Source organism: Schistocerca gregaria, chromosome 1, assembly GCF_023897955.1.
Source record: "Schistocerca gregaria isolate iqSchGreg1 chromosome 1, iqSchGreg1.2, whole genome shotgun sequence".
Lineage (NCBI taxonomy): Eukaryota > Metazoa > Arthropoda > Insecta > Orthoptera > Acrididae > Schistocerca > Schistocerca gregaria.
Genome location: NC_064920.1, coordinates 992,693,162 through 992,709,451, shown reverse-complemented (window position 1 = coordinate 992,709,451; position 16,290 = coordinate 992,693,162).

Here is a 16,290-nt window from a genome sequence, read left to right as displayed (position 1 = left end):
CTTCCTTCGCAGTCGCATTCGGCAGGATATCCACTACTGCTCTTACTACCTGACTCAACTATCGCGAGGCTTTGTTCTCTTGGCACTTATCTTATTTTTTCCTCGCTGCCCTTCAAACCGCTACCCTTCGTTCAATTTCCGGCCCAATCTATCTCTAGATGAGCGCGTATTAGAGACCTCACTTTAGTGAAAACTAATCCTTATGTAGAGATGGAAGTATACCTTCTGTGTTTGCCATGACAGAGGCTCCACCTCTTCCAAAAAAGAAAAAAAAACTCCCATCTGCGCCCGTTTCCGCTGTTTTCACCGATGGCGGCTGTGCCAAGGCGTTCCACACAAGATTCTCAGCGATATCGATGCTCTGCAGACGATTCTTATGCTGTTGGCGGCTGTTCAAGCTATCTGTTGTGCCCCTGTCATTTTCCTGGCTTCGTGGGTTCGGCACGCCCCTATAAGGTTCGTTGTCCGCCGAATCAGGCTGCTGTGGGTATTGCATATTCTGTCCGTACACGCCGAAGCAATCTCTCGTAGCGGTGGCCGCCGTCTGGAGTTCTGTACTGTGTCTGCTCCTAGGATGTTGGTGCCTGAGGTTTCGGGTGGTTGATCTTGGTCCCTCTCGTGTCCATGAATGCTACAGTAGTTGCCCCAAGAGGCAGTTGCTGACTGGTGCTCCATAGGACATTCGATTACGTTAATTACACCCCTTGTTGTTTGAGGTTTTGCACTGGAGAAATGAACTTTTTCCCATTGTTTCTTTAGTAATTCTATAGCCGGGTTTCATTCCATATTGATCAGGTATCCTGCCAGCCAGTTGATCAGGTTCTCTGTCATCTTGGTTCGATAGATTCAGTAATCACACTATCTCGAAATCTGGGGATCTGAGCTAGGATCCAGGTTTCATCATAATGCACAGCGTGTTCAAGTTCCAGGCAATATTCTGCTACTGCCGAATTAGTGGCCAGTCATAACCTGGTATGTCTTTGGTGTTATTTACATATTATTTCAACTGTTCTGGTGGTTTGACCGATGTAAGACATACAACATTCACAAGGTATATGGTAGATACCAGGTTTCCTTGACCCCAGATCATCTTTGGCTGTTCCAAGGAGCTCCCTGGTCTTCTGAGGCGGGGAGAATACACTTCCGATCTTGTGTTTTATCCGAATCCTAGTGATCTTAGCAGATATAGGCCCTACATACGGTAGAAAGGCTACACTCCTGGTCTCTTCTTCTTCTTCCTCTTCTCTCGTTATATCAGGTCGTCTGGTGGGATGTGATTTGTGGATGTTCCTGTTTGAGGACCCGTTGTCTGTAAATACTTGCTATAAATGTTCTAACTATTCTGCCAAGTTGTCTAAGCATGACAGTATCTTGGGTTGGCGTACAAGTGTTCTCAGTACCCCTTTCTTCTCCGCTAGATGATAGCAGATGTCAGCCTGTATATATAAATCTGTGTGTGCTGGTTTCCTATACATACTGTGATATCATGTGCCGTCTGTCTTCCTTTTCACTAGGACATCCAGTAATATAAGTTGACCAACATTATTTAGTTCCACTGTGAACTTAGTTTTGGGGTGTCTCGAGATCAGATGGTCAAGGAACTCGTCCAGTTTTCTCCGACCATGTGGCCAAATGATGAATGAGTTGTCAACATACCTGAAGGAGGTCAGCTGGTTGGCAGCAGTTGTGTGTGCCTCATCCTCGAATCTATCTAAAAAACAAAAAAAAAACAAATTGCAGCTACCAGAGATAAGGACTGCTCATCGCCACTCATTCAGCCTGTTCATAAAATTGGCCTCCACACAGGATGTAAGTCGATGTTAAAATATGCTTGATAAGGTCTAGCAGAGCTCCATCAAATCTCTCACTGATTAAATTGAGTGTGCCCTGAAGTGGTACCCTTGTGAACAGAGACACAACATCAAAGCTGACCATGATGTCTGTGTTCGAGATTCATCGGTTTTTGAGATGTTCCACAAACTACAAGCAGTTGGAGATGTGGTGGACGCACTTTTGCAGATATGGTGTTAACATATTCTTAAAGTTGGTGGCTGTAGGGTATGTGGCCTACAACTGGGAAAAGCAGTATATCGTCTTTATGGACCTTGGGTATTCCCTATAATCTGGGTGGTACTGGTGTCTTAGCTTTGAGTTGCTTCACAACCTTCTCTGTCGGTCCTTTTTCCTTAAGAAGAATCCTGCTTTTCCTGTCCATTCGATCGGCGGGGAGGGGGCGGGGGGGGGGGGGGGGGGCTTTCTCTAGTTGATTGTAAGAAGAGTCCTCTAAAAGTTCACGGATATTCTGATCATAGTTGGTCTTCAGCAGCACTACAGTAGAGCTGTCCTTGTCCACCATGAACACTGCTAAGTTTTGATCGATCTGTAGTGTTGTGTTTGGTGCATGCTGCCAGTGATCATGAGTACTGTCCATCCTGTCACAATTCTCTGGTGGTAAGTTGCTGCCAAGTCCAGATGCAGGCATAGCAGCTCTTGGAGGTGACATCCAGTCTATGCCACATATGATGGATCCGTTCCCTTACCAGGACCATACTGGCACGATGTCTGATCTTATTAACTGGCCTAATGTTATATGGTGTTTAATTTTGGCAAATACAGGCATCACGTCTCCTTCTCTGCACTTAAGTAGGATATTGAACGAGATCACCATCCTCTCTTTGCACTTTTGTGGCTCATCCAATAGCTCCAGAAAGTTGTGTTTACAGACAATGGATACTCATACAGGGACACCCGCAAAGCGCTGCAACCCATCAGACGTCCTGCTATGATGGGAAAAGCAGAAGAAGAAGAGGCCAGGACTGTAGCCTTTCTACTGTATGTAGGGCCTATATCTACTAAGATCAGTAGGATCCGGAAAAAACACAAGCTCGGAAGTGTGTTCTGGCTGCCTCAAAAGATCAGGGCGCTCCTTGGAACGGCCAAAGAACATCAAAGACATACCAGGCTATGACTCGACCTGATCAACTCGATAGCAGGATTCCTGATCAATATGGAATGGAATCCGGATACAGAATTACTAAAGAAACAATGGGAAACAGTCCCTTCGCTGGTAAGAAACCTCAGACAACAAGGGGCATAATTCTCGTAATCGAATGTCCTATGGAGCCCCAGGCAGCAACTATCACCTCCTCTGGAGGCAACTGTAGCGCTGACAGACATGAGAGGGAGCAAGATAAAAAATCCAAAACCTCAGGCACCACACATCCTAGGAGCAGATTACAGAACTAAGGACAGCAGCCATTGCCACTAGAGATAGCTGTGACGTGGATGGACAGAATGTGCAAATCCCATGGCAGCTTGATTCGGCAGACAGTGATGCATACCGACACATCTGTTTTTATGATCCATAAGTGGATATGCAAACGTGTTTGGATTTTTGGTGTTTCTAAGGAAAAATATCACTTCATAGTCACGATCATCATACTTATTCCTAATCACTTTAAGAATATAGTGACCTATTGTTAGCAGGGAACATTATTAAAATATAATTGAGTCAAATAGCTGGTCTAATGTTTTCTTCTTTGACCTCGTTTTGACCTTTAAAATCTGCATTTTCTGTATAATGTAAAGGATCTAAAATTTTGTCTTTCATTGTTCCAAGGGAGTCATATACTTTGGAAAAGAGATTTCTCTTGTTGAATATAGTTTTCGTGCGAGTATCACTGCACACTGTCTTGAATTATTTTCAAACCCTTTCTTTTAACTGGCTTCATTGTTGTAATGCAAACATTCTGTATATGAAATTAGGTAAAATCTGTTGAAGGAATCATCAGCCAAGTCATGAGGACTAAGACAGCATGGCTTCCATTCTGTGGTGCAATGGGTAAGTTAGAGTGTAAACAGGCAAGGAATTAGAGGAGTCTATTGTCACCAAGGAAAATTAAAGACTGGTTATGACCTGACAAACATACTCTCAGGCTCAGTGTACCAGGGATTTATGACATTCCTTGTGAGTATGGTATCAGTGGGACAGCCTATAAAAACTACTGCTAATTGCTGTGTTGATCATCACCTCAAGCATTAAAAAAATGAAAATCAGCAGTTTCTGAGAACTGTTTAGTGAGTAAATGCAAGATAGCGTTTAAGCAGATGAGGATCTGGCTCATATTTCTAGCTGTTGGGTCTCTGTAATTATGGAAGCATCTGAAATTAGACTGCATGATCACAACTATACACACACTGACTATGTAATTATCAGTTTATTTATTTGCCAATTTCTAATACAAGAACAGACCACATGTTGCACATGAGGCAGTGTATATGAATATAACATAATATTTTCACACAATTTCAAATTAACTAGTATAATTAAGCAATCCATGGAAGCATACACTTCAGAAAGAAATATTAGAGAGAAAAACTTCACTTACTTCACCATCTATTACAAGTGATGGTACTGCAAGCAATGCTGGACAGCTTGCAAAAACGTGTCCTATTGATGCAGAGGGTGTTGTTTTAGCATATGCTTCCTCCATGATGTAATTTAGCCAATTGCATTGTGTCCACTGGGCATAAGTGTGAACCTCATTAATTGTATGACAGTCAGACTTGGCCCCTGACAATGGTGATGGAGGCAGTAATCAAAATCATGGGATTCTATTCAGATTTGATGTGGAATCTTATGAGAGAACTTTTTATCCACGTGAATAAGATTATTGTGTAAAAGTGATAGTTTGACATCTTACAGAAACCTCTTCATTGTCATTGAGTTTTACACTCTCATGTCAATAATTAACCCCTTAATTTTATTTGCTGTTAATAAGAAGTGTGAATTTAGGATTATTTGTGAAATTAAATGCCATAATACTTGCACAGAATGTTTCTCTGCCTGGAATTCAGAATAGAAATTTACATTCCGGTGCAAAATCAGAATTTTATCTGTGATGGATGGTGCTGATCTCCATGACTGTTCCTTTATTCTACATCATGTAGTCTAACAGGTTACTGGCAGGCATCAGACAGAAAACTGGAAACCCCAGATATTAAATAAATGTAATTATTTTTGAAACTGTAATTTACTGCCATATGGAATACTGCTCTACAGACAGCCACTGTCAATGGGTCTGAAGATGACCACAAATAAATTCAAATAGTGATCGATAATGATTTAAAGTAAATTGTCCAAAATACATATAAAGTAAAAGAGTATCTCATTAGCCTCCTCTCCTATGATTAATCATAATGTTAGGACTCAAGGATGCATGTACTGGATAACAGTAAAGTTCACATTAAACAGATATTTAACTTTACAGTTATATGAACAACTGACGGTGCTTTCTAAAAATTATAAAATGGTTTATATAAACTATTAGAGGAAACAACAGCTGAGTAAAAAAACTATTTCTAGCTGTCTGTACTCGTAGTTCCTTCCTCTGGGAATATGAATACATTTGGGAAGATTGGGAATGAGAGGAGTGTCATTCAGACCACAAGTTGAGAGAAACCCACCAGTATTGACCACTGATGCAATTCATTCTGAAACACCACTTGAATTTTTGGGATCCCCACCAGGTCAGTTTAAGGAAGAAACGAAGCAGTTCAGAAGTAGGTTTCTAGATTTCTTACTGGTAGGCTCAATCAACATGTAAGTATTATGGAGATGCTTCATGAACTCAAATGAGAAAACCCTGGACGAACATGTTCTTTACATGGAACACTAGTGAGAAAATTTAGAGGAATGTCATACAAGGTACCCATCACCACATACTGTATTTTAGCTAGCAGACTAGGCTCTATGTTTGTAACATAGAATGTGGAAAAGAACCAGGAGTGAATGTCTAATACATTAATACATACGAGATCATTCTGAAACTTTGTGATTTATTTTAAATGTTTTGTTAAACATTTCACTGTAACTGATAAACTGTGATTACCAGTGACCTACATCTACAAGTCTCACGATTTGGAGATGTGAGAATTGTCTAGACCTATTAATCTATTAATAATTCCTCATTAAGCTTTGTTTATCACAATGCCATATGAACATAAACCGGATTCTGAAAAACTAAATAAGATACAGGAAGATGCAGTTCGTGCATAACATTGACATATAGTTCTTCATTTATACAACAATTACAAAAATTGAAGCATAACACATACTTTTCATGGAGCACAATATTGGGACCACCCCTCTGGAATTCTATCCCTTCAGACCCCCCCCCCCCCCCCACCTTAACTTGAAACGAAAATTTTGAAATAAATGCATTTTTGTAATTAAAAAAATATAGAATCGTGGACCAATTGCTTAAAAAATTTATTTTTTAATTTTGATACAAATTTTGAACCCACACGATTGTGTGGGTCGGGATTATCTTACATATTTATGTCATTTCTTGCAGTGACATTCACGAAAGCAATTACTGTCTTCTGATAAACACAAATAAATATTACACTTTAGACATCTTGTTTTTGTCCTCTTCTTGCAATTTTTTTTTTTTTTTTTGCCTGCAGCAATGAGCTGAAGGCAAATAATCAACAGTTAGCCAGTGATGATATCCGTCTAGCTGCTTCTCATCACATGGTGTGTTTGCTGGTTAGTACATTTTATTTGGTGGCTCTTCATCGGATTCACTTTCATGTTCCTGTCCTAAAGAAGAAGAAATCAGTGCTTTCCCAATCACTTGTAAAATCCAAGAAGATCTAAAGTGTTTTTCCTTTGTACTTTATTGGCTTCGCAATCAACTTTGTATTGTAACCAGGGATTGATGCAACCAAATCAAGTAAGTGAATCAAAACTTTTAAAGTCCACTTTTTTGTCTTCAAGAAAGTCCTGTAGGTCTCCATCATTTGATCAAAGAGGTCCACTCCTCCCATACACAGGTTGTACTTCACTATGACTGCAGGACATGGAACTAAGATGTACTTCTTTTCTGGTTTACTCCATCTCTCAACATTGCTTACAGGTTCACATCCTGTACAAGTAGAGGCAAGGGTCACAGCTTTTGAATCTTTCCACTCGACAATGACTGTTTTATCATCGCCACTGCAGAATTCTTCCATATCTCCTCTCTTCAGTCTTTTTTCTTCTGTCAGGTGAACTGGTTTCACTCTGTTTTTCATTATGGTTCCTGTTCCTAGCCCTAGGTCAAGTAACTGTTGCAATAATGGTAATGCTGTAAAATATTTGTCTAAATATAGTCTTGCACCTTGAGGTAATGTTTGAGAAAGGCAAAGTATTACAGATGACCGAAGACCAAGGCCAACATCTGGCAGACGAGTGTTGAATTACCTTGATAAAATTCATAATCAAGTGCTAAACTTTCGTTGTTGCCAAAACACAGTTTTTAATTCCCAAAGGGTGCGGTTTGTTTGGAATATACTGAGACAATGTGCAGCGTCCAGTAAATGGTACCATTTGCTCAACAATGGAATAATCATTTTCAGAGGGGTGTGCAAGTCTCAAACAAGCACTGCCTACAACATTAATTGTAGGTTGTACTTTCCACAGTCAATTAGTTTCTGATTCACGTGTAATGTCCACAACATGCAGTGCTGTTCTGAGAGTGAAGAAACTGTGTCTAGGCATACAATCTGCAATAGTTGCCATTCGCAATGACTTCTGCCAGTACATATATGTACGAGGATATCTAATGCATCCCATAAGTACATGCATGCCATACAGCTTTTTTATCTCTTGAGGATTTGTATGAAGCAACTACCCTTTCTCCGAAAAGTAGTAACTGTTAGTGTAGTCAGATGCTAACTGAAAAAAATCTTCTGGGTAGTAGTCGCTGAAAAAGCTCATTGAAATTTTAATATCCTGTTCTACCTCAGTCTCTGAGTGCGCAAAAATTTTGGAGGTAATTGGTCTTTTTCTGCAAGTGGACAAACAACAACTTCCAGGGCAACTGGTAGTATTGTTGCTAAAGCATTGTTACAATTTTCCTCCTCATCAGAAGATTCAGAGCTTTCTCCAAGTTTAGTCTTGATTGTTGGAAGAGTCCAAGTTGTATCTAACAATTCGTCATCCCTACTGTGAAGACTTCAACTTCAGAGTCATCTAATATGGCCAGAATTTCCTCGTCAGTCAGCCCTAAAACGAAACAAACAAACGAACTGTGATAATAATGCGTAAATACAATAGTAAAATGACTTATCTCTTCCATAATCAGTTCCGAATTGTAACCACAAACATCGAACGAAAACGACCATAAGCTGGTAAAATAGTCCCAACACGCACGATTGTGCGTGTGAATGTTACAGTCATTGTAGCTATGAAAGTATTGAAATAATTATAGCGGACATATTTTTATTTACTTCTGTACACCTTTCGGAACCTCAAACACATGTTTCCAAATGTCAAAACGCAATAAATAAAGAACAACAAACATTTACCTCGGCAGACATGCTTTCGACCCGCCATCTTGAAAATTACCAAAGATTAAGACACATTACATAATATCTCGCGTCTGTAACGATATATCGATATAAATCGAGTTGTAAGCGAAACAGCGATTCCTGCACACTTATGTGACTTGGACCATGCTTCTGACCAGGGGGGTGAAACTCATATAGGGATTTCCAGTAACACGACGTTGGTTTGGTCTCAGGCCACTTGGAGCGCTGCAAGTTTAGCAATTTATAGTTTTGTGTTCCAATTGCATGACGTAGTCTTCGATAATTGTTTTGGTATCATAGCAATGTGATCATGATTTTTCGTTTAAATTGCAGTGTAAGTATGTTGCTAATATTCTGCTTAATTTTTGGATGCATTCGTAATATTTGATGGTGTGATGATTCAGTATTTACTTTTTTACTTTTGTTTCATATAGAACACGAGGTTGTATCATCACATTACGTTCTGTGGACTTGTATATTAGTTCCTGCAAAGAAATACAATTTCTGTTGCTCAGTTTACTTAAAGAGTAAGTATATTTCTTATTTCTGTTCATATTTCCTTGTATTTCACAGAGAATCCCATGCTAGCAGCTTTTGACATGGGTGGTATACAACTTTCCGAATCCTGTAATGGAATATAATTCTGGCTTTGATTCATCTTCCTTTTTGTCATGAAGTACTCTTAGTGACATAATGAGTACCATTTATTGTGCCATTTACTACATACCAAATATTGGATGTGTTACAATTGATTTGTAATGCCTTTAGTGTGTTCTATTTCCCGTTTTCGACAGTAAATATTCTGTACAGTACGTAACTCTCTATCCAGGTAAAAAGTGTTTGTTGCTGTTGTATGGACAATGGTTGTGTTCTCACATAATAAGACATTTGTTTGGAAGTCACACAAAGCAGGTCCTTTAAGCAGTTGGACATTTACACGTATTATTGTGGCAATATCCAATACAGTAGAAATCTTTTAGCACATTCATGCTCAACACAATGTAATACAGATTTACAGCTGTAACTGTTACTATAATGTACAGCTGAATTTGGTATCAACCATGCTATCTAAGATGCTGAAATATACTGAAATGGTACAATGAGCAGTGTTTCTACTGCCTGATAGCACTGTTTAACGAGGTAGTGTTGAATATAGAATATTGTGCAACTACACTCACACAGTTAAATATAGAGTGATGTGCATAGTAGAAATGAGAATGTGTTTCGTTTTTTCACTATTTTGTAGCAATACCACATCAGATTACAAACCATGATAACAGTTACCAATACTTCAGTACAGGATAGCTGCATTTAGACATACGCTAATATGATTTTTGATAGTGAAATTAATTTCACATTTAGTTTTCTTTAACATTAATCAATGTAAACCATACCTGATCTTTTTTCTCGTTCCTAATTTTTGGTTTGAATAACATTTCAGACACATGAGGATGGATCATACAGGAAGAGAAGAAACCAGTTTGAGATTGAAATTGAAAGACTCGTGCAAGTTTGCCAGATGCAGGCGTAGTTATTATGTAAAAACAAATTCCAAACACAAGAATAAACATTTCTATAAATTTCCAGCTGCATCAAAAAGTGAGACTTTAAAGAAGTGGAAATTGATACATAATATAGGTGAAGGTGTCAACTGTAGTTATTATTATGTGTGTGAGGATCATTTTTATGAAGCAAATTTTGTGAACTTTACTAGACACAGGCTAAATCCTGGTGTTATACCAAAGCACATGGAATTGGTGTTGTAACACCCTCCCCCCACCCATCTGTGCTACACTGGTGGTGGTGGTTTCACCACATCAGGTGCAAATATAAGAGTGCATGAGACAGGTCACAATGCAAAATCTACAGTAATACAACAAAGCAGTCCCCCTTTACAGATCACAGATGATGGTGAGTACAGCTTTTTATCCTCACCTGTTTATGATGTTGAAAGTAGTCTAGGTGTAATGGGATCTGGCGTTTCTAAACATGATTTAACTCCAAGAAAACACAAAATGTATAAACTGCATAGAATCATAGTTTCCAGAATGTGTAAATTGAAAAAAAAAAAGCTGCAGAATCAGAGTAATAAATTGAAATTTCTAAAAGAGTTGTATGATGACAGGAAATTTCAGTTAATTGAAGAAGAGTTGAATGATGTGACTAAAACTTTTATTAATAGTGCCAATATGCAGCCCACAGTGTAGTCCCCGGTTGTACAGATATTTGGCCACATACTTCTCACTTCCATCTGTCAGGCTGCTCAAGGGAGTGCTTTCCTACATACCATTTGATACAGGACTTAATCCAGCTTTATTAAACTTTTTAGCAAGGGAAGTAAGTAATATGAATGAAAATGACAAGTATTATGCGCTACTTTTTGATGAAATGTCCCTGGATGGTGGTATGTACTATGATGCACACAAACAGCTAGTCTATGGGTATCAGGACTTGGGTCATTTAGGATGTTCAGCTGTAGCTGCTAGTCAGGTATTGGTTTTTATGCTGAAAGCCATTCACAGAACTTGGAAACAAGTTCTAGCATATTACTTTACATCAACCACTTTCCACTACACCCATTTGAAACCACTCATTGTTCACATCATAAGTGAACTACAGAATATTGGGTTCAAAGTGGTTTGTACTGTATGTGACCAGAATGCAACAAATCAAAAGGCCCTTAAGCAACTGTCTGAAGCAAATTTGTTGAAGGCCAGTATATTTCATTTTGTTGTCAATAATCAACCAATTGTTACCATTTATGATGTACCACAACTGATCAGAAACACTATAAATGCTTTGATAGATAATAAAATTCAATTTGAACCTCACAAAGCAGCAAAGTTTGAGTACATCAGTACAGGGTTTTTTTTGGATAAGAAAAAGGTTCAAAAGTCTACCCAAATTAAAAACACAACACTTTAACTTTTCTGATTCCCATGTCAAAATGAAGGTAAAAGTTGCTGCTGCACAAATGAGCCATACTTTTGCATCTGAAATTGAAACATATGTTTCTTCTTACACATTACCATCTGAAGCTATACACAAAGCTGAGTTTGTGAAAAAGGTAATAATCTCTTTGATTCACTCGACAGTAATGAGCAATATCCCAGGGATGGAAAACAATTTAGGTGCGCTTTATTAGAAAATTCGCCACATTTAGAAATATGGTATAGCATATTGAGGGAAACAGGCAGCTGGCAAATAATAGATTTCAAAATGGGAAGAAACAGGACTAATATGTTTAGCTTCATAAAAAGTTGGCAGATTACATTACAGTCTACTTTCTTGTGGAAGACCTTTAACGTGGTTGGCTTTAAGTACTTAAATTTAAAGGCGTTCAGTCAAGATGCTTTAGAAAATTTCTTTTGTTGTATAAGACAACATGGTATTGCTAATACAAACCCAACTTGTTTCCAGTTTGTACAGGCTCTGAAGACTTGTGTTGTCAATCATATGACTTTGCCTTTCAAAGCCATGAGTGTAAGTAACTGTGAAAATGATGATTACATTCCTTTGAGCATTTTTTGTCACTTTTTGGCAGCTAGTGGTAGGAGTGAACATTTAAGTGAATGTGAGATGAATGACACTGATACACCTGAGCAAATTTATTCTTACTCAGATGGTATCATCGAGTCTGTAGAAGATCAACAACCCTTATCCTATGTAGCAGGCTATATACTAAAAGCCACAGATGTACCACATGATTGTGAAATATGTAATACCAGTCTCTACTTCTCTGTTGTGACTGAAAATCATTTGTTTACCTCATTTAAAGAGAATTGTGAGGAACATTCTCATTTGAAATATGCAAGTGAAAGAGTCATGATTTTCCTAAGGGCACTTTATGATAATCTGTATGAGTATCTAAATAGTCATGGTCACACAACAAGACTACATGATAATTTAAAAAAGAAACATTTGTTCTGTTTTATACAACAATTTGTAATAAACATGACATTGAAGAGAGACTTCTGAAGACAAGTATTCCATTTATAATATAGCTACAAGTATGTGAAAGGAAAGAAATTTACAAACAAGAGGAAATTGTGTGTGCAACAACTTAAAAAGAAGTTCAAATCATGTTAAAAGACTTTGTATTTTTCTTATTATATGTACAATGAGAGTACGTTCCTTATACATATACAAATGTTGTGTTAAAAGCAGAGAATTATATGTTCTTGTATCAAAATCATGCCTTTGATTTGTTATGACAAAATCTGGTAATTCAGCAGGAACATAACTTAACACTTTCTAGATGTGATGATTGGATTCTAAAAGTATAATGAATAAGGTGCTATCAAGGGGAATTTGTGTTAATTTTCAGTAGTGTACCAAACAAAGATTTCAAAGAGCAAGTAAATAAATAAAAGTGTTAAAAATAAATGTTGTACCAGCGTCTTCTTTCATTATTTAAACATGATGGGTGTTGCCAAAATAACGGCCAAGTCAGGGGAAAAAATGTTATGTGCTGCAGTTCATTTTCTTTGTATGTCTCTTTAGCAAAAACATTTTGACTACATTCATGGAGTGTCTACCTGCTCTGCTCCCAATTTGTTTTTCAGTTGATGTTAAGTAGTATTTTGTGTGTTTCATAAATTTATTTGAACTGTGCAGAAGTTCAATTTCAGCTGATTGAATATCCATAAATAACAATCAACATAAAAAAAATAATAAATCGGATTTTTTAGACTTTACAGTACATCCATGGTTTGTAGCACAGATTTTTTTGTAAATGACCTTTGGTTATCCATTACCCATGTAGTTATATCTTTGTGTAACCTACTAATTCACTTTCGATCATGCGAGTGGACATAATGTGCTTTAGGATATGTGGAAACGTAAAAATCATTTATATATGCATGCAATGTCAGATGATTTTTTAGTCTGACATGTGCTAAAGCTCGTGTATTTCCACATGATAATGGCCACATGGCCAAAATCGCAATATTGAGTTTTACAAAAAAATTTCACAGTCAAAAGGTGACGTCGTAATTTACGAAAATTTTCACAATGTAGTTAATGTTTGTTTTGGATTGAGTTTTTTTCATATATTAGTTTGCAAGATCTCAAAAACCTTTATTACTGCACTATGCGGCCCACATTCAAGGATTAAATGAAAAATGTTATCTAATTCGCGTATTTAGATATAAACATAAGTGATTTTCGCGCCATATTTTTTCGTATTGAAGTTCACAGCCAGGCCAAAAGTAGCGCTGTTGTCGTTCTGTGTTCCCGTATAATAATGTGGTCTTGCAACTAAAAGAACAAGGTAAAATCAGAGAATAAAGTAAATAATAAGCATTCAAAGAATATTTTGATACATATTATGAACAATATCATACATAAACCGCAGAAAATGCAAGGAACTTTTACATATATTTGGTCCGCTTTTCCGCATTTGCTATAGCTGCAACCGTGTTAGTCTGTCACTGCATTCGAACCATGTTTTTACATTTAATTCCCATAAGTTCAGCTCCATTGAATAATCTGGACTTATTTGACGTTCCAAAATGACAGCTGTGTGCAGATCTACATGCAGTGGATTTTTAAACAACAGGTGAGCGACGTCGCTAATGTCAAAGGAGCTCATTACAGTTCTCGTCACCAGGCAGCACTGCTACACAAGTTCTGTCTCCCTGATGACATCATGAGCCTCAACCAATCAGCAGACCCAATTCCTTGGCGTCCGCTATCCGCAAGTAAGTATGAAGCCCAGAAGTGGCAGCAAAGACAATTGTTAAACACAAGGCTACCAACATGATAACATATACACAAATCGTAATTTTGGCCTATGTTAGGCTGGGTTTACACCAGCAAGTCGCTTGCAGAAATTATTTCTGCAAGTTATTGAGATCCGCTTGCAGCTGTGTTTACACTACAATGCAAGAATTAAGCAAGATTCTTCCGCAAGTTCTTTGGCAAGAAACTTGCGTCAACAAGTTGCAGATACTGTTTACATATGCTTTCAGTACCACTACGAGTGTCTGCCGAAGTATAAAATGACAAGTAGGCGTGAGAGATATGCTGCAGCTCTTGTAATTGTAATGAAAAACGTGAAAAAGAAAAATAGAAGTATTTGGGTTAGAGAATGGATAATTAGAAGATCGCAATATGGTGCCTATAATAACTTTTTGCGAGAACTTAGTATCGAGAACATGGATGCTTTTGAAAACTTTTGCAGAATGTCCTCAAATGATCTGGAGTGTTTGTTGACGTTAATAGCGCCCGTCATATCGAAACGAGACACAAAGTTCCATACTGCTATTTCAGCAAAGGAACGTTTGCTTGTCACTCTACGATTTATAGCTATAGGTGAGCTACATATAAAATAGGCCTTTTCGTTTATTTGTGTGAAACATACAAGCAAAACAAGTTTAAATTTTGAATTTTTTTTTTTTTTGTAGGAGACTCATACAAGTCCCTGATGTACTTGTTTCGTATTCCGGTCAGCAGGATTTCTCTGATCGTACCTGATGTATGTAGAGCCATTTTTGATGTATTGAAAAGGGAAAATTATTTGAAGGTATGTGAAAACACAACAATGAAACTAAATTTTTATTGAAATAAACTGAATTTTACTGAATGATATACTTATAATGCTCATAAAATGGAAAGTGACTAGCTGATTAAATAGAACATGTAATAATTACACATCATCTGTTTCTAGAGTCCGGAAACAACAAGCGAGTGAATGCATGTGGCAAAGGGGTTTGAAGAGAACTGGAACTTTCCACGCTGCATTGGGGCATTGGATGGGAAGCATATTGTGATGCAAGCTCCAAAAGACAGTGGAAGCTATTATTATAATTATAAACATTGCCACAGTGTTGTATTATTGGCACTTGTAGATGCCAGTTACAAGTTGTTGTACATGGATGTAGGCTTCAATGGAAGAGTTTCATATGGTGGTGTATTCAGTACCTGTTTCTTATCTTCAGCCTTGGAGCAAGGGCGTCTTGACATTCCTCTGCCCAAACCACTTCCTGGCAGAGAAAAGGACACCCCCTATGTAATCATTGCAGATGATGTATTTCCAATGAGGTCATATTTAATGAAGCCCTATCCATTCAATAACCAACCGCGTCCCAACCGAGTTTTTAATTACAGGTTATCGAGGGCCAGAAGAGTTGTGGAAAATGTTTTTGGTTACATTGCACAACGGTTTAGGATATTGAGGCGTCCATTGTTACTAGGTCCTGAAAAAACTGTGTCAATAGTTTCAGCTATATGTGCCCTACACAATTTCTTAATGGACAGGAAAGATGGCAATTATGCAAACCGTAGTAATTTTGATGTAGAGGATGTACAGAATGGTGAGGTAATAGGAGCCTCATGGAGGAATGAAGAGCAAGGAACACACAATTTAATCCCCATTCAAACAGGACAATGTAACAGAAATTCTCAGGATACTAGAGCAATTCGTGAAGAATTCATGAATTACTTTGTATCGCCATTAGGTGAAGTACCTTGGCAGTACAGATACATTTAAAATATGAACTGTAGACTTGGAAAATATACTTGCTGCCTGGGACTTACCATTTGTAGCCTTACCATTAAGTTCAATAGTGATATTCTTTTCTGTGGCTGGCTGTCCCAGCACTCATTTCACTACAATACATGTGTCCCTATGCATGTTTTCGGAGTTACTGATTTCTGACATTACATACATGTTCCTGGACTTTTTAGTAAAGTTTCTCAGTAATTTTGAGTATTTTTTTAAATGTGCACTTTACTGCAATACCAGTTGAACACTTATTTACTTAATGTTAAATTGCAAAGAGTGGCTGCAGTGAAAAGATGTATGAACCCTATCAATATCTGCAAAGAAGCCTGTTAGTAAGTAGTGAAATTCAGTTTAAGATCAGAAGAACTGGAGCTTGCACTACTTGACAAAAGTTGTGCATAATTATGTTCCACATGGCACTCAATGTA